Source organism: Arctopsyche grandis, chromosome 3, assembly GCF_051622035.1.
Source record: "Arctopsyche grandis isolate Sample6627 chromosome 3, ASM5162203v2, whole genome shotgun sequence".
NCBI lineage: Eukaryota > Metazoa > Arthropoda > Insecta > Trichoptera > Hydropsychidae > Arctopsyche > Arctopsyche grandis.
This window is the reverse complement of record NC_135357.1, coordinates 6,898,490-6,923,321: the sequence shown is the minus strand read 5'-3', so window position 1 is coordinate 6,923,321 and position 24,832 is coordinate 6,898,490. Positions and strand designations below refer to the sequence as shown.

Here is a 24,832-nt window from a genome sequence, read left to right as displayed (position 1 = left end):
GTAATGAAAAATCGTCTCCAGTGCAAGAGTCGTAAATAATATTTTGTATGGCGAATATGTACGTCCAATCTTTTTATTTTATGGTTTAAATGGTTTTTACGGTCACCGGTCTTTGATGTTTCCAATCTCGCGTACAATATGTCGCTGACAAGTGTGTGGTTTATGGGTTGAGACAAAATGGAGTCGTAGATCAAAAGGCGACCGAGAAATAAACGCATGATTCATGGGATTGGCCGCGTACATGTAAGATTCGAAAAAATAAAATAAAAACCCAAGTGAACGGGGATCGTTTTCAAAAGAATACGAAAAATGTTAAACGCCTAGAGCGATTGACACGGAAAATCACTTTTTTCCCTCAAATTTCTGTTTTTACGAGCTAGCCTACGTGCAGACTCTATTTCCGTGGACCATTGAAGTATTTTGTTTTGATCGTAAATACACTCGCTAAATGCGCTTATTGATTATTTCCAAAACGCGTTTTGATACACATTATGCTGAAAAATATATTTTGCTGTAATCATTTCATGATTTTTCACTTTGTGGTTCGAATTAAATAGAAAAGTTTATTGATAATATGTCCCTATTTAACATTTTACTGCATATTCAATATTTTTTGAAACATACTACAAATATAATACAGTATAGCTTTTTTATTAAAAACATATGAATTTGATTTCAAAAAGTATTTTTGAACTATTAAATAATATTTTTTACTACACAAGCAAATGTGGTATATTTTGCACGTTATAACAAATCTGTACAAAATTCGGTTCAAAATTTACCGACTTTGACTCCGAATTCGACTCCAACTCCAAACTCCATCTCCAACTTTAATGATTTTAGTAAGATAGACTATTCTTGCCAAGGTATAAAATTGTTAGTAATGAAAATAATAGAGATTTCCAAAATATAAAAAAAATTGGAATGAAGGCAGTGTGGAGGGTGGAATGAGGGGGCAATGCACGAGAACCTGGTGACCGTGAAAAAGTCGAAAATATTCGTTTATCATGCATACATATGAAAAACGGTTAGTATATATATCAGTGGCGTGCGGTAAAAGTCTCTCTCCCCCCGTCGTATATCCTCACTTAATTTGCGCGAGCAGGATACAACAGGAATAAGAGGAACAGGCTTTTCCTCCCGTATCCTGCACGCGCACATTAAACAAGGCTGTATGACAAAAAGAGAGATAATTTCACCGCATGCCACTGATATATATTATATATACATAGTACCGTTTACCATAGACCCACGAGAACGATGTAAATTGACCTCAAGGGCTGTGCATGCTGAAATTTCTAGCGACAATAACCTCGAGTATGGTTCATGTATCAATTGCTTTCTAAAAACCACTATATATAAAGAATGTTTAATAATCCACCATGAAATCTACATTTTTCATTTTAAAACCACCAAATTTGGTATATATGTTTGTGAAACTGTTATTGTGAGTGAAATTACAATTTCCCTAGATAGATTAAAATTTCGCTGACTCAAGCAGTGAGTACGGATGTAACAATAGAATTACAAATTCAATGCTCAATGTCAGTGAATTTGTAATGCATCGTACGTTCGAATTACAACGTACGAATTCGAATTACAGCGTACGAATTTGAATTACAACGTACTACCAACCCTAACTTAACCTAACCTTATATAAATAAAACCGGTCTCCGTGACGAGACAGAATGTTAAATGACAGAAAACGCAAATATCGGAAGGCAAAGATCGAAAATCGAAAGATCTTAAGTCGAAAGATCAAAAAAAAAATGGTGCACGGTAAACGGTACATACTCACTTAATTTGCGCGAGCAGGATACAACAGGAACAAGAGGAACAGGCTTTTCCTCCCGTATTAATGTGCGCGCGCAGAATACGAATATCTAATAATTTTGACAGTTGAAGTATGATTAAATTACAACAATATATAAAATATATGGGCCTACGTGACGAGACAGAATGTTAAATTACAGAAAACTCAAATATCAAAATTAGTCAATTTATTCTTATATTGAGTTTTCTGTAATTTAACATTCTGTCTCGTCACGTAGACCCATATATTTTATATATTGTTGTAATTTAATCATACTTCAACTGTCAAAATTAGTCAATTCATTCTTATATTGAGTTCTCTGTAATTTAACATTCTGTCTCGTCACGTAGACCCATATATTTTATATATTGTTGTAATTTAATCATACTTCAACTGTCAAAATTAGTCAATTCATTCTTATATTGAGTTTTCTGTAATTTAACATTCTGTGTCACGTAGACCCAAATAAAACAAACCCTAAATTAAACTAACCTAACCTTAAATAAAAAAAAGTCTTGGCTGCTAAGATATTATGATGTGTTTGTTTCCGCATCCAGTCCCACACATGCGACATCAAAAAAAGCCAAACAGATAGTGGACCATGAGGTAGTGGGAATGGACAGGAGCGGGGTTGCGGGAGAGGGATGTAGAGGAGCGGCGCTGTGACGTGGGGTGGCGCGATTCGTGTCGGCGACGCACTATCATCCAATTGTCAAAAATTATAATTACACTAGTAGGAGCCAAGTGTAGTTAGATATGATTGGATTAGATAGATATGATATGAGCCAAGTGTAGTTAGAAGTGAAAGTGTAGTTAGATATGATTTCACTGAAACGTCAGTGACATTATAATTTCACTGCTGTTATAATTTCAATGTAACATACATATATACTCTTTTTAAAAGAGTCTTTCATAGTACTTAACCCTTAGACCCCGTATGAAAATTTTCTGAATAAATTATGGGAGGGAGGTTACTAGCTTGAGCATTGTTGAGTAATTCTGCCAATGATAACTTATAAAGATTTCGATCGGATAAAAGTTCACATGTGGTTGTTAGCGAGTGTTTCGTTTAGGTCCAGGACTTAGTACCTTGAAATCCAAGTACCGAATAAGGGCGGGTCAGTCGAACAGCCCGAGCACAATTGGGGCCACGTCTCGTTGAGCACAAAAGGAAACTTAATACCCCCAGACAAATATTAAAGTAATTTCGCCAATTGTGCGAGGAAAATCTCGGCACAAAGGGGGTGGGGAGGGGGAAAACCTCCCGCAGTCTCCGGCCATTGTTTTCGCCATATTTTGCAACGAATGGGGGGCCTCATTTTTGCGGCTTAGATTGGCGCGAGTCAACCGACCGGATCTTGCGGTGCACATTCGCCACTGAACACACAACATTACTTCTTTTCAGAGGGGGTAAGAATGCCCCTTTTGTTCCCGAGATGACTTATTTTGCAGACCGGACAAAGATTTTTTACGAGCATTGAGAAACCACGTCGCGATAAACACACGTCTTCTATATTCCGCACGGAAATTGAATTATGTACAAGTCCATTTCTGGAAAGTAATAGTGCCTACCATATCCACACAAACTTAATTATTTAATCGTTTGACGTATCACTAAGAAAACGTTGCTTTTAATTGCATTTGTATAAGGGCGAAATCAGACAGCGGTGAATGTGGCACGAGGTTTTTTTTAAATAGTTTTAAACATACATATATAAAAATGTAACTTTCATGGCACGCGTGCATGGGATAGTCTTTTCAAAACGACACATTCGATCTATATCGGTGAAATTGTATGGTAGTATTTAAGGTCTGACCGCACTATGCGTCTGCGACACGAACGGCAGCGTGCGGCCAAATATTGTTTGTATGAAATTGTATGAGATATAACGCACTACGCGTCACGCGACAGAGTTGCCTTTTGTATCAACTTTGCCGTGTTGTGTCGTGCTGCAGCAGTCGACGGCCGTATAGTGCAGTCAGACCTTTATCCTATACATGTACTGCCTGGTTCGCATATAATTTCGGACGGTTGGGCAGCGTACGAAAATATTCCGAATTCCGGTAAAAGTGGTTCACCAGGATCCAAATGATAGTGAAATACATAAAATGTACAAAATGTGGAAAATATGTGGATGCGTGTGTAAAGAAAGATGAAGCGTCAATTTGGCAGAAAGCGTGCCCGTTTTGATTCATATTTAGATGAATTTGTATTGAACCACAAACGAATGCGTGTATATTCCATTCGCAATATATGGAATATTTCCGTACGCTGCCCAACCATCCGAAATTATATGCGAACCAGGCAGTACATGTATAGGATAAAGGTCTGACTGCACTATACGGCCGTCGACTGCTGCAGCACGACACAACACGGCAAAGTTGATACAAAAGGCAACTCTGTCGCGTGACGTGTAGTGCGTTATATCTCATACAATTTCATACAAACAATATTTGGCCGCACGCTGCCGTTCGTGTCGCAGACGCATAGTGCGGCAGACCTTAAATACTACCATACAATTTCAACGAAATAGATCGAATGTGTCGTTTTGAAAGGACTATCTCATGCACGCGTATATGTCGGAGTATTTCATCAGGAAAAAGTCGAGTTTATTCATGGCACGGCAATACTTAAATACTCGCACTAAGCAGCCAATCACAGGAAGGAGCGTGTCGACCGAGCCTAGTGGGTCCGCCTCGTCTAGAAAGCCGATTTTTACCAGTATTTATCTTTGCTTGACAGTGATCTATACCAAAACGACCATTTGTACCATTTTCGGTAAAATTGTATCCTTGCTTGACAGTGATCGATAAAGATGTATTCCATATTCGTTATCGATTACTTTCAAGCAATGATACAATTTTACCGAAAATGGTCCAAAGGGTCGTATTGGTGATCACTGTCAAGTAAGGATAAATATTACCATACAATTTCAACGACGTAAGTCGAATGTGTCATTTTGAAAGGACTATCCCATGCACGCGTGCCATGAACGTCCCATTTTTTCTATATGTTTAAAACTATTTAAAGAAACCACGTGCCACATTCACCGCTGTCTGATTTCGCCCTATGTCGTGGCAGAAATTACCCCAAGGTAATACATTTTGTAAGATTATTTTTGTACATTAACCCTTTGAATGCTGACCAACGCCAATCGGCGTTTTGCTGACAAGTCCATGGGCCTCCAAAACGCCGATAGGCGATGTAAATTTTGCATGTACAAAGTAAACAAGAATAGTACCGGCTAAGCCTTTAAAGGTAGCATTGAACATGGGTTATGTAATCCATGTCATTCATTTGTCAACGTTTGTAAAGACTCGCTTGCACCGGAATTTCTGAATTTATAACCATAGCAGAATTACCCGATGGAAATCCCTAACTGCTGAGTATTATAGATTATGACTTGGAATTTAGATTGTGAGCATTACATTTTAACAACAATGAAGAAGATGGAACTAGTTTATTTAAAAATACATTCATTAATAGACTTCTTTTGTTTATTTTATATTTTTGCCAGATATATTAGAGAGTCTAAACACACCTTTACAACACTCTAAATCCTCGGCGGTAGTTATCTAGGCTTTGTTTGGATTTGCTACAATTTTTATACCTGCTTTCTATTGGATTTCTAAATAATTCTAGTTGGAAATGTTGGCGAAATTTTCAGCGGTCTTTCAACAGAAAATACTTCAGCACACAAAGGGTTTAGCTTATTACATAGTAAAATAAATCTTTGCAATTACTTATTGTCTCGATGGCTATGAATAAATTGGCTAACTATTTGTCCGACATATGTACATGTATCTTTTAACACACTTTTTTGGGTGACTTTAATATGCCATGACAGCTTTCGACTTCGAAGATTTTCTTTTAGATCCATTGCTTTTTTATTTGTTTCCTTCTCTTTGTAGATTATTTACCTAACATTGCTGAGAATCATTTTGATCTTTTCCTGTTGTGGTGGAGAAGCTTTATTGTAAGTGGGAATTTTTACGTATTTCTAGACTAACACAGTGGCAGCTCTATTGGCAAACTCTTAAAAAATTCTGGAAATGTATTAACGTTAAGAATAGTATCGTGATTCTATGGAAGTTGTGTTATGCATATGTATGTACATAGAAGTACATATGTATTATAGATCGATATACATACGTCTCGGGTTTCGTAATGTTATACATACCAAAAGACTTTTGGCGAAAGTGCACGTGGGCAAGGGGTGGGTGTTACAAGCAATAAACCGTAAAAAGGTGAAAAGTCGTCTACTAACCGCATAAATATCGTAAAACGTATTGGACCCAGGAGATCACTAGGGAAATGGATATCCCTAAATATGCACGCTTAAATGTCGTGTTTTTTTACCTTTTTACATCGGTTTTTTCCTTCTCTTTGGGTACGTCGCCGCTCGAGCCCGTAAAAAGAGCTGAAGACGCGTCTCTGAAGATGAGCACCACTTCTGCATCAGGGCTGTCAAAAACCATATAAATTTTAGCTCCCATACTACTGTGGGTATCTCAGTAAATAATCAATATCGAAAGGTAGTTTTAGTAGATGGATAGATCGGTTACCTGACAACTCGTTCACAGATTTTCCGTAAACCGAGGATGCACTCCAGGCATTACGTATACGGCCATCTCTTTCTCACCCCGTCTGTTCACCAAGATCTCGTTTACTATGCCATTACGTATGCAGCCATCTCTTTCATAGACCGTCTGTTATCGGTGAACAGACGGTTTGTGAAACAGATGGCTGCATACGTAATGGCATAGTAAACGAGATCTTGGTGAACAGACGGGGTGAGAAAGAGATGGCCGTATACGTAATGCCTGGAGCGCATCCTCGGTTTACGGAAAATCTGTGAACGAGTTGTCGTGTCACCGTATTCAAGTGCCCCAATTTTTACGTTTTTCGTAATAACTATGTGGTTTTCAAAGCTATACACTCTATATTTCTTGTATTCTTAGAATGTACTACAAGAAATTTATTTTAACCCTTTGGCTGCTACGAGGTTTTTCAATATCCAAGCGAAAAATGCTAACATTTGTAATTATTTTGAAAAAAAAAAATATAATATACTTTATTAATACTTTCTTCGCCGAACGCGCGTAATTTTTATAATACTTTATATACATTTTTAAAAAGCATTTGTGGACTCGTGCTCTCTCTTTCTGTCTTGCTTTTACATGCGTGCGTGCGAAAGAGATACATACCTACATATATACACTAAATAAGTTTTGACGATTGTTTTTCGACGCTTTATTTTTTTCAATAATCTATTTTTAGACATCGATGTATCCTTACAACATGCGATATATTCGAAACAGGTAGCGGTCTTTCTCTCTTTCTTTCTTGGTTTTAATTGTGTACGTGTGAGCGAGCCACACAAGGATGCGAAGTTTCTAATAATCAAATAATTTTTCAACATTTATCATAAACATTTTGTATGCATTTCAGTTGCATTTGATTGATTGCACGAATTCGTGACGTCTCGTGACCTATATAATTGAAGGCGGATTTCTGTTGTTTTTTGACATTTATTTTAACTCTGCAAAATGATATCGGACAGTGAAAGTGACAAAAGCGAAATAATAGCTCTTCGCCGAGGAACTCGACAAATCAGCAGCTCTACTGATTCTGAAAATGAATTTATCGACAATAATCAATTCCCAAGTAATAACTCCTTATATGACTTTGACAACGAACCCGAAATTTACTTTGATGATGAACCCGAAATTGAAGAGCTTTTATTTAAAAAATGGATAAATATTTATAAAGCTTGATTGAAAAATAAATATAAATACGTATATAAAAAAAATGTTTTGGGCCATTGATGCGCTGGCGGCTCAAAGAAAGTATTGAAATACGACAATTAATGACGACAACAACGATCGTCGTAGCAATCTTCGCCGATTTCAAAACAACGATTTATCGTTGTTGTAGCAGTCAAAGGGTTAATAGATTTTGTATGATTTATAAAAAGGGTACATCGTAAAAAAATACATTTATACATTTCTACGTTCCAAAATATGATTTAAAGGCGGTAGCGATAAGTCATGTTTTTGACTGTTCGCTTGCATATTCTTGTTGATCGATGAATCAATGCGAGAGAAAGAGACATCTATATTTTCGTAAGCTTTTGTTTTCATCGTTTTTGGCGCGTGGCTATCGAGTCATGCAGTCACCTGTTGGCCTTACATATGTGAGTTTGCATGTTGATGCTTGTCGTTATTTTTTAATACAAAAATAGTTCACCGATAACAGACGGTCTGTGAAAGAGATGGCTGCATACGTAATGGCATAGTAAACGAGATCTTGGTGAACAGACGGGGTGAGAAAGAGATGGCCGTATACGTAATGCCTGGAGCGCATCCCCGGTTTACGGAAAATCTATGAACGAGTTGTCAGGTAACCCTTGCATACCCCACTTCGGTGAGGGAGGGTTAAATCGTACCCGAAAGCTATTACATATAAGGTATTTCTCTGCATATAGACTAGTAAAGTGTAATGAAGAATACAATACGACACATTTGAGCTGGAACCTTTCTGCACCACTTCATATGTATGTACGTGTCTTCCACACTTGATGGCAGTTCAATAGAAGAAGAACCCTTTACAGAAGGGTAGGAAGGCAGATAGCGAAAGAACACCAGTGATCATTTCATACAAAAAACTTTAGACAATAGTATGATATGACATCCTTGATTACCGATCGGCGAAATCAAAGCGTATCGCCTGAGCTGTCCTTGTATATTTCGCGTGTCCCGACGGGGTAATTTGACACCCTTTAGACCTAGCTCACACACGAGGCGACACTAACGCCATCTACACGTGTATACAAACTCAAATAAACAGTCGCGAGGGCATGTAACACCTCGTACCTTGGAGACCAGGAGACATTCCCGAGCAGGTGTTCCTCACCTAAGGGCCCAGGGAGCTTATTTATGTGCAAAGACTTCCCTAGGGACGCACATTTCACGGGTTAAAACACTTTCGGCGATGACGTGTTTAGGATTTGTGGACCAATATCCTCCCCCTCTCCCCAATTTTATTAAAGTTGCTATGATATTATGATTTATAGCCTCGAATTCGCTATCATGATAAAATACAATGGAAAGGATATGTAGTATGTATGTAGTTTCAAACTCTATTCCAAAAGAAAAGTATGGCAATTCATCAAAAGTACATGACAGATGTTTTGATGACTTTTTTTTGGTACTCCTTTGGTAACTGAAGAACACGAAATTAGCAATTAATTAATTCATTCATTAATTTATCGATTGAGACATCTATGCATTTAGACTCGTACAAAACTTTTACAAATTGTACATACATTAAATACAGAAGATTTATGACAGCAGATAGGATGATTTTTTTTTTGTCGATTTTGAGGAACCGTTTCAACAATGATCAGATAAAATTGATAAAATTGAATTCAGAACCAAATTGCCGCGCGAAATTTACCTCCCCGCTCTTTTTGTCTGTCTTTTTATATATATGTATATAAATATTTAGTTTTAAATATTTATTTATTTACATACATACATATATACCAGGAAGGCCTAACTTAATTTTATTACTAGACACTGAAAAACTCGAAATTAACGAGACATCTATGAATTTAATCTTGTACATATATTTTTATTGTACATAACACATTCTCAAATAGTGGTGACATAGTAGGAAGGATTGTTTTTTAGACAATTTTAATGGAGGAACCATTTCAACATTGAAATCAGATAAATTGACAAACTCTGATAAGAAACGATCGACTTGGAGTCACAAATATCCAAGTCTGACCAGCAGTATTAAAGATTAGCCCGGGAATGAATCCAATAATATCTTGGTGCTATACATAAACGCAATCACTGAGCCATACTGCTTGCTAGATGAAAGTTAAGTTCAGTTATTTGAAAAAAAAAATAGTAGTTTGTTCTAATGTGCTGCTGTAGTACCGATGTTGATGATGTGGGTTTGGTTTTTTTTTGCAGAATTGCATCTTTGTACTTAGCCGAATGTTGTATTCAAGCGATAAACGAAGCATTTGTGAACTTGGTTGAACCTTTCGACATGTCACGTCACCAGTTGTGTGGCGTGTCAGCAGACGAAGAGTTGAAGACATGTCAGTCGACATCCGTCTCAGACCCTCGCCATAAGACGACCACCCGTCTTCTGAGAAGTTGCTCGGAGCTAACCTTTGAATGCGCATTTTGCGATTTTTCGAACCCGAACGTCCAAGACGGAAATAGTAGACGAAAAAAATGTCTCTCGGAGAAAAAAAGCACATATATATAAAGCAGTCCTCGCATATCCAACTCCTAAGCTCCGTAATCATTACTGACAACTTGGACGAGGAGACTGCGAAAGCGTATCTGCCAGCAGACCGTCTCTGTACAGCGCTTACCCATTTTTTCCAAATTGAAAGCGACACGAGCTGAAATATGTTTCACGATGGCCAAAATAGTACTGGAGGTATGTACTTACGTACGAAGTTTCATCAAAAATATGTTGAACGTGCACATAAAAGAGGTAGTACAAATTTGAGGTCATCATCTTCAAACTGGTGTCCACACTCATTCTAAGTTCTGCCTCTTTTGAAAGCTAGTCTTCAGCTTAATATAAGCATTATTCAGAATTTGGTATGTACTTACATACATATGTACGTTAGTAGCCAAGCCTTAAGAGGGCTGGACAGCAGCGCCTTGTCCATACAAACGTACTATACTTCTCCCTACCTCAATTATGGCACTAGAGAAATTATTTTTTAATATGCTATGGATATCCACCATTGGGGTGCATCTATCGTTTTATTTTTTTGATTAATTATTTTTTATAGGAGCTAGGAGCCGCCAAACATCTATAAAATCGCCTCTTTTTTACACCCACGAAAAGAGTCTAGCGTGGTTATTTAACGGTCGATTTTAAAAAATATACGCCGATAGATGCACAGAAAATATTTTTCTCATACCGATGATGAGATTTTTTTAAAAATTGGTCCAGTTTTGGAGGAGAAAATAGTTGAATACGAAACCTCGATTTTGTCAATTTAAAACACGTTTTATCTGGTCGAAGCGCAACTGTCGCATTCACTCAATATATATATTGATATATATTGTCATATTCACTCAATATATACATACACTCAATATATATATCGAAGAAAGGAACGGTAACAAAATTAAGGTTTCAGGTGTACAGCCCTCTTAAGTACATATGCCAGTTATTATCTAAAAGTATGCAATAGTATGTATGTCATTGTTAGTACACCACATGCCGTGTTTAGAACTACGTTTTGTGGTATTTTTTTATTAAAATATTTTCATTTTTTTAATGTAATTCATTATTCTTATTATTACTATTATTTATATATTTATTTATGTATTTTTACTTTATCTCTGTACGTAGTAACAATAGATGAAGTTTTGTGATCATGCGAAAATTCGAACTCGAGATTTTGACTGATTCCAACTCAGAATCGATTACTGATCACGTTTTAATGATCTAGAAAAAATGTGTGTGTGTGTGTGTGTGTCTGTGTATTTTGGGGATTTTTTCAACACCGTTAGTCCTATCGAACCGAAACTTAGTATCGGTTTACTGAAATTCTTATCGACACTAGGTAAATTTTTTTCAAATTTTTAAGTTGACCGGAAATGGTACCTCCCCTTATAGGTGTCCTCTTTTTTTTAAGTTTTTGAATTCGATTTTCTCCCAAACTACTAACTGAATCGGACTGAATTTTTTTTACATGTACTAGAAATATTAATTTTTATATTTTTTAAATATTTTTATCTGAACCGGAAGTAGTACTTTTACTCTAGAGAGTCGAGGTTTTTTATGTTTTTCTCAAAAGCCTTTTGATTTATCGAACTGAAATTTCATATCGATCAGTTTAAGCTCAATACCAAGTTATTTTTTACTAATTTTCAATAATATTGTTTTTATTATCTACTAGTTGAACCCGGCATGCGTTGCAATGTCAGAATAAGGTATGCAATTCCCGTTTCCGTTCCTGCTCTCGTTCCCGTTCCCGTTCCAGTTCCCGTTCCCGTTTCCGTTGTGTTCCCGTTCCCATTCCCGTTTCAAGTGATGGTTGGAGCTCTACTGACGTCTCTTCAAAGCCGAAAGTCTCTTCAAACCAACTGGTATTGTGGTTACCAACAAACACATTTCCTTGACTACACAATGGCGTTTCAAACTTTCGCGTCGGTAAAATCGTAATTACGAATATTATTATTAAGAGGTTTTTTCTCGTTTGTTTTCACAGTAATCTTCCTGGACATGCATACAACAAATCTTGAAAGTTCCATCGTAATCGGTTTAGTGGTTTAGGAGCCTACACGAGACAGACAGGCAGACAAATAGACATTCAATTTTATATATACATATAGATATATTATTTATATGGGCGTTGGAGACTGCACTAATCTCACTAGTCTGGAATAAAAAGTTATTATTATTATTAGACGTGTTGCCCGGTTTTGCACAGTTGGGTTCTAAGTTAGAGGAGTATGAGTTAGTATAACAATTTTGTTGGTTTTGAATTTAAAATTTTAGATCTACATACATACTAAATAAACAAATATTAATTTTAATACGTTAGATCAGGACTGTCCAAATCTTGGCTGTGCAAATGCCCAAATTTGTACATATTAATGTACTATATATAAATTTAAAATAAATCCAAATGACAAATGAGCGTAGGTGACCATTTCAACAATGACATCAGATAAATTGGCGAACTGTGGTGGGAAACGATTGACCTGGAGTCACATATATTTTTTATGTTTATGTATGGATGTATTTATGTTTATGTTTAATTGTTATTTATTTATTTTTTTTTTTTTTGTGTTATATTTTTTGACCATTGTGGCGCTTTAGGAATCCCTGTTATGCCACAATGGTCCGTTTAGAATAAATAAATAAATAAACAAATAAATATATCAGCAGCAGCGTGGTCTTGTGGTGAATGTTGAATTATTTCGTACTTGATGTTACGAGTTCGATTCCCCGCTAAGTCTCGTTGTTGGCCAGACCTTGATTTGTCAAGGTCGATCGTTTCTTATCAGAATTTGCCAATTTTTCTGATTTTCATTGAAACGATTCCTGTAAAATTGGCGTTTCCTTCCCAATTTTCTGTTGCGAACCTTTAGTTATTCTTATATCTTAGGTTTCGCCATATTGCTCACCATAGATGTCTCTGTGGTTGTTTATCGAATATAAAATTCGTATTGTTACATGAAAGTTATTCATCGTTATTTATCGTATTAATACGATGTTTGTAGTATATGTATACTGACCATAGATGTCAGATATTTAGATTTACATACATGTATCTATGTAATAATTATGTGGACCAGGAAGGCGCATTTGGGGTTTACCTGTTAAGCCTTCCTGGTATATTTGTATATATGTATGTAAAATAAATAAATATATCCAAGATCTGGATAGAAACACAAGGTCAGGGATCGAACCATTGACCCCGCAGTTAGCATTATACGTTAACCACTGAACTATGCTGCTTGGAAAACCCTGTGATAAATAAATTATGCCTAATAATTCACTAGCATGCGAGTAATACGTGTGTACATACATACATGCATATGCAAATATGTGTAAACGATACTTTGATGATTTATTTATCGTCGAATAGTGTTTGCATTCACTGTATTTATTGACCACACTTGTTTGTACAATTGTACACGTGCTGATATCTCCTTTTATGCGGTTATAACGAATGGATAATTGCGGCGTTTAGAGTGTTGAAGACCGAACGAGAAAAAAAAATGGAGAGGAGTTTAGCGCCGAGGAGACATGCACCATTACTCGTGTCGTTAAGTTTATATTGCTTTTGGGGAGCATTCGGTGATGTTTGGCGCCTCTGGGATTGGATGTCTAGGCGCCTTTTTCACACGTGAAAAAAAAAAACAACTATCAAATAATAGTAAAATTAATACTGCCCGTTGACAATCAACCGCTAGTATGAGATTAAAATATTCGCGAAGCTCATTATAATAAAGATACATACAAGTAAGGGGGATGATATACAATTTTTTTTTAAAAGAGTCAAATGTTTGATCATCAATCGTCGTATACTGGGCTTGCCGACTAGTATATGTATGTATAGTTAACGACTGCAGTTGATTCAGGTGAATTGGGAAACATATTCAACTCAATTAAGAGAATATTTCAATTTGAAAGAAATTAAAAAAAAATGTACACAATCTTCCTCGATTATCTGACGATTCAATTAATTGGAATCTACTGTTGTTTTTTTTTTGTACAAAATGTGGAACAATTTAAATAACTTTTTTCTCTTTTATTACACGCTAAGCTTTGCAACTGTCAGCGATAGTATTAAAAAGCAAATTAATGTCCAAATAAAGCTTAGCTGGAGGATTCTTCTTTCATATTTCATTCATTATGTTTTTTTGGCGAATGTGGCGCCGACGTTGATGTCTGGCAACACTTATTGTTTTATTCATGCAGTGGTCGACTACCTTTTTCTCCTAAGGATATTTCCCCTCATTTCGGCTCGGCTGCAATCCGTCGCACTTCAATAAATTAAATTAATTTGCTACTCAACGCATGCTGCATTTGCGCAACGTTTAAAATATACCTGTTTTTTTTTCAACCGAAAAACTTCTTGGAAATACACACTCGTAAAAATTAATTGATTAACTCGTTTAACACTTGACAGTGTTGTGAGCATGAATTTTTATAATTATAAAAATTAATTCAATCAACGTATACATACAATGTAGTAAGGACTATTCACACTTGCACGGGACGTACCAGCAACTGAACGAAACCGGCAGTGCGGAAAGTATTGTTTGGTACATTTTATATGGACACATTCATATTATTATTTTTTATTACATTTTATACCAGGAAGGCCTTACAGGTAAACCCCAATGCGCCTTCCTGGCCAATCACAAATAATTCAGCATTTTTATTATACAAGTCGCTGAATTATGAGACACTTAAAACTCGCAAAGTAACGAGACATCTATGAATTGTACATTCATCATACTCAAATAGTGGTGATATAGTAGGTAGAAAGGATTTTAGCCATTTTTTAATCGGGAACCGTTTCAACAATGAAATCAAAGAAAATTGGCAAACTCTGATAGGAAACGATCGACCTGGAGCACAAATATCCAAGTCTGACCAGCAGCACTACAGATATACTCATAAAAATTCTTTTTCAATCGAGGTCATCTCATGGGATCGAACCCGGCGCCTCACGGTGTTAGGAAGAAGCTTAACGACCGAGCTATGCTGCTGTTAAGTGGCGTAGACGTAACAGTAAAATAATAGTCGACAAATTCTATAAGCAAACGTTTTTCTTTAGACACTGAAATATTCACGCACAACGTGACGTCACAATAGTGAGTGCACGTGTCCTAATGAAATTGCACATTTTCGGAAACGTCATGAAAATAAATTTTCTGAATATATCTGTAATGCTGCTGGTCAGACCTGGATGTTTGTGCTCCAGGTCGATCGTTTACTATCAGAGTTTACCAATTTCTCTGATTTCATTGTTGTAACGGTTCCCGATTAAAATTGGCTAAAAACCTTCCCACCTACTATGTCACCACTATTTGAGTATGATTAATGTACAATAAAATTTATGTACAATTCATAGATGTCTCGTTAATTTGCGAGTTTTTCAGTGTCTCGTATTTCAGCGGCTTGTGTAATAAAAATGCTGCATTGTCTGTAATTGGCCAGGAAGGCGCATTTGGGTTTACCTATAAGGCCTTCCGGGTATATAATGTAATAAAAATAAAAATATCTATGTAAAATTAATAAATAAAATAAATTTGTTCAGAAAATTGAAGAGCAGATAATAAAAAGTAGTGCTCGAATGCTCCCCAAGTATGTATGTATAATATACACAAGAGGGTGAACAAATCAATAGCTTTTCGCAATAAATGCTAACGTCCCATGTGACGCTTAGTTTACCGACTATTAAATAAAATAAGTTTCAACTTAGACAAAAAGGGTTGCTAAGTGCCTGGGTACGAACTAGGCTAGGTTTTGGTCAAAGTGTAGACACATAAATAAACCTTTTTTATTAAATACGATGTAACCATTAGAAACGAGTAATGTTGTTTCAATTACAATTCAATTGTCTCAACACTCACTTTGGAATAAATAAGCTTATTGTAAAAAACTAAATGTATGTAAGCTTATTGTAAATCATATTAACAATTAGATACAACATAACTTCTTATGGAATACTTATCTCGCAGATAAAACTCCGTGAAGAGATATACTTTTAGCCGTGAAATGTCAGATTTGACATATTTGGCCAAAAATCAATATATATCGTGTATTACATTACATGAAGCTAGACGCCAAATTTGAAATTTATATATACATATGAGAGTTAAAACTATAAATAATTAAATATTAGAGATAACGATAACCCATAGAGCAAATTTTATAAAATATAGAGTGAATTATAGGCGTTTAAACAATTAAAATCTGAAATAGCATATCAAATAGATTATGGTAGCCTTACGTACCGTCATAAACGTCACCGTATCCGAGATTCTGGATATTTGTTACGCATTGTATACGATATTTTATCTCCAACGTAATGGCAGACGATACATTAACGTATATTGATGACCAAAATGAGCAATATGGCAAAGTATGAAAACGATCGGATAAAAGATAAAAATGACCACTAACACGAAAGTCATGTGAAACGTAAAGGAGGTAAGTAAAAACAGGACCAGTTGCAGTTTAATTCAAATATCATTGATCAGACTTTCCTCAAATAAATATCGAACAATTGTCTCGCGAACCGACTGTCACCTCACCTGGCGTGTAACCCCATAGGAAAATGTCGTTTGCGGCGGGAAACATAATTCATTTCCGCCATCATGGCCGACACCATTGCCCTTCCGGTTTGTGCGACTGTTAATGGGAAAATAGGCCGTAAAATTTACGCTTTCGACCGCACGCACCATTTTCCCAACGCGCGCGTGAAACTTGCCGATAACCTTTATCGACACTAAACAAAAAATAACAGCAAATACATAGCTAGTATCATGGCTCGGTGGTTGGACTTTTGCCTAGCATCTAGAGGTCGGCGGGTTCAATGCCCTGAGTTGATCTCGTTTGAAAGGAATTTATTCTAAGTATATTATCTGTAACGCTGCAGGTCAGACTTGGATATTTGTGACTCCAGGTCGATCATTTCCTATGAGAGTTTGCTAATATATCTGAAACTACTATGTCAGCACTATTTGATTATGATTTATGTACAGTAAAAATGTATGTACAAGTTTAAACTCATAGATGTCTCGTTATTTTCGATTTTTTCAGTGATTTATGTAATAAACATCCAGCATCATTTTTCTAATTGGCCAGGAAGGCGCATTGGGGTTTACCTGTTAGGATTTCCTGGTATATATTAATACATGTATATATGTATGTATGTATGTATATAAATAAAATATACCATTATCCATTATTTTTATACTTTAGTTTAGTTATGTAATGTGCTATTTAATCATATTATAGCTTTCATTCTTTTCCTTTTCATTTGTTTATTTTGTATTTACCTTTTTCATTTGTTTTTTATATTTGTAAATTTCAATTTCTTCTTATATTCTATCTTATAACCTTTTCCAAATATTTTAATACTATAGTTTAATTATGCAATGTACTACATATTTTGTCATGCCTTTATTCTTTACTTTTTAATTTGTTTTCCTTATATTTATCTTTTTCATTTTTGTAAAAATCTATTATTGGACTCGGATGTTACATATATTATTTATTTACTTTTTGTTTTTTTTATACCTATCTCTGTACATCCTGTCTGTTGATTTTTCAATTAATAAAATAAAAAAATAAAATAAAATACCCACATATATTTCAATCGAACATGTACACTCGCCTTTACAGATCGCTCCAAAGCGACTATTGTACTAATACAGATACAATACAATAATATAATTAATAGAATGCAAATTCATTCAAACATCATCTACAGAGACATCTAGGGAGACATTTTTGCAGCATTTTATTATAGAAATTGGCGAACCTCAAGATGCTGAATAACTTGAGATTTGCAAGAGATATTGGAAAGGAAGTGCCAATTTACAGGAACCGTTTCAATGAAAATCATAAAAATTGGCAAACTCTGAAAGGAAACCGAACCGTGACCACTAGAGGTTGTGATCGAGAAATCTCGTCTCGAGATTTCTCGAGAATTCTCGAGAAATTTTGATTGTCGTTTCTCGAGATTATTTTATTGTAAAATTTAGAGATTCTCATTTCTCGAGAATATTTTATTATGAAAATTCGAGATACTCGTATCTCGAGAAATCGTTTATTAGAATCTCGAAAATATCGAGAATATTCTTAATTTATCACTACATATTTTTGCTCAATAAACTGACTGATTTGTATACTTGTTAACTCGTAAATAATTTTGTGCAGTATTGTAATATGTATAGATGGTCAGTGTTTTTATTATTTGTCCGGTAAGTTATTATTCGGTCATCATATAAGTACATATACACATGTTACAACGAAATCGCACCATTTTTAAGTTACATATACATATGTATGTGCATGTAGGTACTAGTCACCAGTGCGAAAGTATTCGGTTATGATATCACTAAAACGCTAGTGAAAATATATTTTCACTGACAATATGATCCCACTTAACACACATAAAACAAAGATTTTTGATTTATTATTTATTTATTCGAGTATTTGTTCCTTAGATATTAATCAATTTATAGTCAGTATTTTAATATGCATAGATGGTCAGCATTTTTATTATTTGTCCGGTCACAAAAAAACGGGCAAAGCCGGGTAGCAACACTGGGAATTTTATAAAATTCTTTTATACATATTGTTATTTTTACTATTTTAAATTACTTTTGTATATTTTTACTTACCTCCTTTATTACTAATTATTTTCTTTTCATGCCTTCTTTTATAATATTTTTTTTATATAATTTTACTTTTTTTTCTTTTCAATGTTCTATTACATATGTATATCTCTCTATATCTTTCTTTCATCATGTCTTTAATAAAGTTGTAAACCCCTGATATAATATACATATGTATGTATGTAGTGTTTGTGTTCTTTTGATTTTTGTATGTTGTCAAGTTTATATGCTAAAAAAATCAATTCACTATATTAAAAAAAAAATTATACTTTCTCGAAAATTCTCGAGAATCTCGAGAAACAAAAAAAAGAAAATCTCGAATTCTCGAGATTCAAATATTTCGAGAAAATAAGATTCTCAAATCTCGAGATTCAAATATTCCGAGGAAAGGAGATTCTCGAATCTCGAGAATCAAAAAAAGTCGAGAAATCACAACCTCTGTTCGAAAGCATAATATGCTAAACACTAGTCCACGCTGCTGGTTATGTATCCTTTACCTTTAATCCACAGGATTAAAGGTAAAGAGATTGAAATGGCAATGGATGGGTCACGTCTAGAAGAACGGACTTTAGATGGACGAAAGAAGTGCTCGAATGGTATCCAAGTGAATATTAAAGGTTGCAGAGGAGATGGGTGGATTAAATCAGAAAAAAATACGGGATTTGATGGATGAGAGCTGCCCAAAACAGTAACGAAAGGAAGCATGTTCATCGAGCAGTGGATTGCGAATGGATGTGAGCATATTCAAACCCATTATATAATACTAGTGTTGTGCCTGTTGATTTCAGCGGGTGTTTCGGAAAGGAATTGAAACACGAATAAAAATATAGTTATATGTAGTATAATGTATAATGTAAGGTAATTTATAGTCGCACGCGCACGTATTATTAATCGTAATAAAAGTGGCACATTATACACCTAGCAATCCAAGCCGTTCGAAATGATGAATGAATGTGTGTTTGTGTGCGTGCCCTAGGGGCTTCGCCCTCCACGCCCCCGACACCTCCAGCAGCCTGGGGGCTTGGCCCCTCGCGCCTCCGTCGCCCTGGGGGCTTTGCCCTCCGCGCCCCCATACTAGTCATGACGGTATGGGGGCGTACGTACGTATATGTACATGCTGGACGATCAACCATATCGGTTGATCGTCCATCACAAACATACAAACATACATATTTAGCGACAGTCCGTTTTTAAATATGTATATTATAGGTATATAGATATTTATTACAAAACGTAAGCAAACTATGTACTAGCAACATTTGGCAGAGGGGGGGGGGGGGATGCCGATTTTTTCGGTACCGTCACAACAATTGGAAAACTCCATAGTTCTTCAATACGATATGGCCTATGTTAACCGAACTATTACTGTGTGTTTGAATACCTATGTAAATCAAGTCGAAAGGAAACTGCCCAGACAAATTGAGGAATGCCAAGTATTCCCAGTGCGACTCATCTGAACACATCGAAAACGACAGTGACATGTCACTATTTATATTGGGCTCGACCTGTCGCACTTCTGCAATAGTGAATCTTGAACTTCAGCATCCATCCGTCTGAGGCGAATAAATTTCTCTTGAACTTGAAACGATGAATGAATCAAACAGGAATAAATAAATGTCCACTGAAGAAATGCCCACGTGGAGAATAGAACCAAAAAGAAATTGGGGAGAAGAAGAAGAAGATGAGACGAGTCCTGTCGTTGCGGATGCAATTAGCAAATATGCGACCGATAAATCAGCGAGTTATGCGCCACACCAGTTGTCGTCAACCATGTAGGTCTATCGACACGTGAACCCCACGCATTATTAACCACCGGAACTGTTCAATTACAGATCTTTTTCTTCATTTTTTCCCGTCGTCTACTTCCACATGTCGCACGGGTGTAAATCAATTTCTGTAAATCGTACACACGTGTGTGTTGACGTGTTTGCTTCATCTACCGTGTCTTCCACGGTCTATATAAAAGTACACAAGCTCGGCGATTTTATTTGTTTGAATTATTTTAATGATGATGCGGGGTCACGACAAAACGTTCACGGACATAATGTCCACGACAGCGGTACGCACGGTTTGACCGAAACTTGGAATTTATAAATTTATCGTAATTACTTGATATTAGAGATAAAAAACATATAAACGTATAATAACAATAATAATAATACATTTTTATTCCAGATTATAGGGAGAGTAGTAAAATCCCCATTGTATATGTATGGTCTTATATATGTACATATACATATATATATATATATATATATATATATATATATATATATATATATATATATATATATATATATATATATATATATGTATATATATATATATATATATATATATATATATATATATATATATATATATATATATATATATATATATATATAAACTATTTCGAGAAATTTATAAAAAAAACGAGGATGGGTTGAACGCATTAGACCCCCACGACAAAACGATCATGGAAATAATGTTTACATGACAGAACGTTCACGCGATTAAATTATTCACGGACAAAGTGCTCAAACGATAGAACAATCACACGACAGAACGTTCACGGACAAAATATTCTCAAGTCAGAACGTTCACGGATAAAATACTGGTAAAATACGTTCACACTGTAGTAGTGTTCAGGAAGGGTATATTTCCAGTTGTTTCCGATGCCTTTTGGAATATTATATTAATTTATAAGTGCAATGAAACTAATAAAAAACCTCTAATTATTAGAGTGTACATATGTATATATGGGTTAAAGAGGATCGGATGTACATACCAGCAGTTTGGCTTAGTGGTAGCGTATATATTTAGCACCACTGAGGTCAAAGGTTCGAGTTCTCGCCACTGCTGGTTAGATTTGGGGGTTTTGTGACTCCAAATCGATCGTTTCTCTATCAGAGTTTGCCAATTTTATCTGATCATTGCTGAAACGGTTCCTGAACATTGGTATTAGATCTAATTAGACATCTCTATAATTTCGTTTTTATTATATGTATAAAAATTGTATACAAAAAAAATCTAAAAAGAATCCATAGATGTCTCTATGATTATTATTTCTGATTTATTGTTATATGCTATATATTCTGATAGTATATGTATGTATTACTGTATTTCTGATTGTTTATGTATTCTGTATTTCGTTAACGTACACCCGTCACATTGGAGCAAATCTGTAATGGCGAGTGTATATTGAATTGTAACAATACAATATAATAAAAAATGCATATGTAGACAATGTATATTGTATTGAACTATGCAAACATTATAAATGTAGCGAAATGCTGTATTATTTTTTCCAAGAAAGTTTTTCCGAGAGAAAACACACACGAACCATATTTCCACTCCTTGGTTTTATTCCATCTCAGTGGATTTTTTTATCACACTAAGTTTATGATAAATGGCCAGTTGTCAGAAATGTATTTCTTTCAATCGATCACTACCCCAACGTATAATCCATCTAGTATGTATGTAGTTCCAATATTTCCAAAGTGCTTATTATTATATTACACGATCAAATTTACATCGTGTATGTATTTTTTATTCTCAACGCGATATCTTTTGTAATGTACTATATGTCGTTATATTACATACAATAATATAGTTAAAATGATTAAACGTAGTATTACAAAAACGTCCGAAATTTTACTAAAGGTATATAGGCGATTTTGAAAATCGCCGCACAATTTTTCCTTTTCCCAGAGGAAAATTTTCCCTTCTGCTGTGAAGAAAATTGATTTTGTCATAAGCATAGCTAAGCCAACACCGGCGAACATTGAACGTATTGAGTTGTCAGATTGAGCTGTCAATTTCTCCAAAAAAATTTTGTGGACAGTTTAATAGAATGTAATTTCCTTATGGATATTAGATAAGTACATAAGTTTCAATTAATATACAACATTTTTGACGGTCCGATACAAAAAAGGACTACCATTTGAAATTTATATTTGGAATAGTGTTGAGGCAACAAAGAAATGCATAGATTTCATAATGTTTTTGTTTCAAATTTTATCGATTAGGTAAATAGTCTCAATTAAGTTGGCTGAGGCGTATTTTACAGGCGATAAGGCTGTCAAAAAGAATATTAATAAAATTGGAATTATAATCTTGACGGGGAAAGTTAGCATATCAGGATAGAGCAGAACCTTTCCAATAGAAGAGTTTCATATATTATTCCCATCACTTAAGTGGATGGGAATAATATAAGAATATCCATATCAGTTGGGATACAAAAAATTGTATCGTTTAAGTAAATTATTGAAGAATTTGATTTTTTTTCTTTGTTGTCTTAAAAATACACATGTACCAGTGGCGTGTCCTCATCGGAATAAATAGACTAGGCTAGTATTTTAAAATGTTTTACCTAAAATATCAACAATTCATTTACAATAAATTCAAACCATTGTTCATTTAATATTGTTCACTCGGATTAGCGTAGTTCATAAACCGGAATCGGCTTAACTTAGGTAGTGGATTGTTTTGGTATGGTCCGCCGCGTCGTTTTCTTGCACGGACTTGTCTACATGATTCTGTTCCCTTTGCAGTACTAGTGAATTGTTATGTATAGGCATCGAAGACAAAACATTTTTTTTAATTACTCGTTTTTTCAAGCATTTATGGAATATTCACTAAGAATGTTTTGATTTGTGTCTATCAACCATCATTTTAAGCTATTTTTTTGTTGTTAAAATAGCACACGAGGAGTGCTTGGAAACAAATTGCGAAGCCTTGGAATGTTGCATTCTCGATCGATTGCTCGCCAAATCATTTAGAAGATTAAGATGTGAAAAAAAAGCAAGATTTTATTAAGAAAGATAGGCTACTTAGGATATTTCTGTTAGCATAAAAATTAAAAATTATACTCATCACTTCTAGAGACATAATTATATTTAAAAATTAAAAATATGTTTTTTTTTAAGTTGTATATTTTTGTCAATACCAAGTCAACTGTTTGAAAAGTCACGTAAAAAATTCTATTGACCGGCATTCCTAGCTGAATTTCACAAAATTTGTCAGTAACTGGATTTTCATTGTATATCCATTATATATTTTATAGAAAAAATATTCTAGCTAGTTTTGATATCATCCAAATCGAGAGAAGAGTACTGAATTACACAAAACCTAATCATCTATTTGAACTCCAAGTCTAGAAGATCTCCACGTCTGTTTACAAATAATAATTTTTTTTTTTTAATTTATACCAGTAAGGCCTAACAGGCGCCTTCCTGGTCAGAAACAATGTACATTTACGGTCAAATTTGTAAATTTGCAGCAATTTATACAATTCAGCGAAATTCAAGATTGCTGAAAGCTTGTGATGGGTAAAGTTGGCAATTTTTTGGAATCGTTTCAATACAAATCAGATTAATTTGCAAACTCTGATAGGAAACGATCGACCTGGAGCCACAAATCCAATGTCTGGCCAGCAGAAACCATTGGAATTTCGAACCCTTGACCACTCTGTTCAAAAGGTTAAATGCTAACCACTAGTATTTTCTGTTGGTTAAATGTTTTAGCCAAATCATTATTTGACTTATATGAATATCGAACATAGGCATATGAGTATTGAATTACTAACTAAATACATACGAGTACAATACTCAATGTAAGCCGATCTGGTTCAGTGTTTCCATGTTTGTCTTTTTCTCATGTTTGGGTCAAATTAAGAAGAGGCCGGATATTTGACAAATCCTTCATACCAAATGAGTACATTTTATTAGTTTCATGTATCTACAGATCCGACAGTTATTTCCTTAATGTTTCATCTTCAAAAAACTGTTAAACTATATATTATAGACTACCTCTTTGAATGTACGATTTTAATCAATACGGTTGCTATATGGAATTTTGACAGCACAAGTGGATATACATATGTATAATTAATAAAAGATGACTACATAATTCGTGCATTATATGCTATTCTGCTGGTTAATATAAATAAAGCGTTAATAAAATAATTCAATTAAATGTCAACCGATGCCAAATCATTCGAACAATTAGTTCGATGATATTTTAAATTGGCATACGAATCATTGCGACCCTCGACGAAAGCACCGCTATTTAATACACCCATACTATCATATTATAGATAGACTCGTTCCTGGC

The 24,832-nt window shown here is 34.9% G+C and overlaps 1 protein-coding gene across 1 annotated transcript in view; it reads right to left on the bottom strand.

Annotated features, from left to right (window-relative positions):
- Positions 1-24,832, bottom strand: part of LOC143909810 (uncharacterized) — a 231,333-nt gene that overhangs the window by 32,160 nt on the left and 174,341 nt on the right. The gene's annotated exons all lie outside the window — the stretch shown is intronic.